Source organism: Canis aureus, chromosome 32 (genome assembly GCF_053574225.1).
Source record: "Canis aureus isolate CA01 chromosome 32, VMU_Caureus_v.1.0, whole genome shotgun sequence".
NCBI lineage: Eukaryota > Metazoa > Chordata > Mammalia > Carnivora > Canidae > Canis > Canis aureus.
Window position 1 is genome coordinate 33,944,627 of NC_135642.1, and position 2,710 is coordinate 33,947,336.

Below are 2,710 nucleotides of genomic sequence, written 5' to 3' on the forward strand. Positions count from 1 at the left end.
CTCTGGAATAGGGCCAGGACAGTGATCTGCCCAGCCTCTCCCTTCTCACAAGGGCGGGCCCCCAGCTTCTATAGCCCCCTCCTCTGTTCCTAAGAGAACACATCAGGGAACAGGGCCTGCTCTCCTGGAAGAAGCCCATGCCTGGGGGTGGGGGAAGGCCGTGCGTGCAGGGAAAGGTAGGTGGGGTAGGGTGTCGCTGGCTGCAGTTTTTGCTTCTTCCTCCTGACACTTTGCTGGAAGTCTTTCTTCCTCCATGTTTACTTTCCCCTTCCAGGGTCCCCTTCTGGTACTTTCCCTAATCCCACTCGGAGGGGCTTTGCCCCATTTCTCAGGGATATCTGCATTCTGACGGAGAGCTCCCCGAGATCACAAAAGCTTTATTCCAGACCTCAGAAAATGGAGCTAGGCAGGCACAGGCAGGACAGGCAGGGCAGAGTGGAAGGGGCAAGGGATGAGTGAGTCCCCTTCCCTCCTGAGACTTCTGGGACCCCACGGAGCCTAAGGCCTTACCCTGTACTGATCCTCAAGGAAGCCCAATATCAGGCCTGGAGGTTCCAAAGGTGGACCAGGGAACCTGCTCTCCTGCAAAGGCTCCAAATTAAGTCACATCCCTAAAAGGGCTGTTCAGGCAGCAATGCCCAAGAATGGCCGAGTCTCATCTCTACCCCAGGAAATAAATAGCCAGCTTCAGGCCAAGCACCGGGGGTAGCCCGGGCTCCCCCAGTGCCTCAGGGAGCATCCATTCACACAGGCCTCACCGGCGTGAGAGGGCGTGAGAGGGCGCGGGCAGTGCGTGCACCTGTGAAGACAGCCTCCTCTGCCACGGAGATGGTCTCGGTGCTGCTTGGAAAGGGACCCCCAAGCAAAAGAACCCTGGTTGTCCCCAGATGCCTAAAATCCTTTTGGAAAGAAGCCTTTCACCTGTAATCAGACCAGGATGAAACCCCTCTGGGAAGGAATACGTGCTGTTTTGGAAGAAGCCCGGAATAGGTGACAGGACCTGGCTGCTTCTGGCTTGTCTTACTGTCCTGGCCAGGAAGCCTTTTAACTCTTCGGGTTCACAGCCTCACAGTGCAGTCCAGACAGGACTTTCTGCTAAGGCCTCTCACCCTGAGGAAAGGCCCCAGTCCTGTCGGAGAGCCCCCCTGGGATGGCCTCAGGCCCCCCTCTTCTTCCTGGCTCTTCCTCTCAGACCAGGCCTGGGCTCTGCTCAGTAAGGCGTGAAGGAGGCCCCCCCAGGGAAGCCAGAGGAGCGGGGGCCTTTAAATTATGGAGCAGCTTTCCTAGCCCCTCTCGGAAAGGCCCAGCGCCCTAGCTAAATAATTCACCACCTCAGGAAGACCCAGTGGTTTCTGACACAGCTGAAGTAGGTCAGGCATCAGCTTGGCCCTGGGGGTGGGGGAGGTGGTGGTGTGGCGGGGGGTTGGGGGGGCCTCGGAGCAGCTCCCCACCAGCACTGCGAGAAGCTTCAGATTGGGAAGCAATGCCTTGCTGGTCCAGCTACGCCCGGGAGGTGAGGGGTACCCAGGGAGGTGAGGGGTACGGGCAGGAAGCACCAACCCAGCCTCCCAACCAGACCTCCCTCTGGGGTCTGTGAAACTCCCACCTGCCACCCTGCCAGGCTCCTCCTCCCTCACACCCGGGGGTGTGTTCTCTCTTCACACGCAGATACCATCTGGGGATGCCTGTGCCACCCCCTAGCCTTTAACAGCGGACACGTTCTTCAGAACACCTCAGATCCACATCACCCAGTGCAGGGCTGGGATTCCGAAAACGTGAGGCAGGGAGGACAGAGGGATGCCAAGGTCAGCCACAGCTGCTCCCGTTTTGCTCGAACAAGACTAGAATGAAATCCTGCAGCGGGGGCCTCGGGGCCTTTGGGGCCCTCCCTTTCTAAACACAGCTTCAAGCCAAGCTGTGAAGGTATGGGGTGGGGGGCAGGGGACGTAGATGGAAAAGACCAACAGCAAAGCCCTAGGGACAGTGCTCCAACCCTCCAGGAGGTGGAAAGGATTCCAAGCCACCACTTCACAGAGGAAGAAACTGAGGCCCCAAATCACAAAATAGTTGGGCTCGCTGCGGGCGTCCTGATTGGGTGCAGGGCAGTCCAGGGTGTCGGCTCCACAGTTTCCCCGACCTTCATACCCGTGTACTCTGGCTTCCAGCTAAACCTCCCCTCAGGAATCGGCCAGCGCCGAGAGTTCCCAGGGAGCTTACAAGGGTGCAGGAGCACAGATAACCCTTTCTGGACCGGACTCCTGGGTTCTCCTTCCCTCCTGCACAGCCTCATAAGACCTACACCAAGGACGCTTCCCGGAGGAGCCCACCCTTCCCAACCACAGTCTTTTGCTGCTGGAGGGTCTGAAAAGGCCACAGGCCAGGAAGGGTCAGTCCAAGTAGAGCACCGCACCCAGAGGAAATAAAGGTCCCATTTGGGTGCTACCCTGAGTGCAGGGAGCCTCCATCCAGATCTTCAGAACTCAGATGAGGAAGAAGCGAATCAATCAAAACGAGGGTGGGCTGGCAGGTGTGTGCAAGGAAGGCCCTTTCCCTCCAGGACTTCAGTTACTCCGGGAAGGAAGAAGAGCCAAAGCGAGCCCTAGGGCCTGGGCCCACTTCGCCTCCCTCTCCCAGCTTGAAAACAGCTACCCCTCAGTTGTGCCCTCCCGGCGGCCACCTACATCCCCTGGAAGCAAAGGTCAGAGAGCAG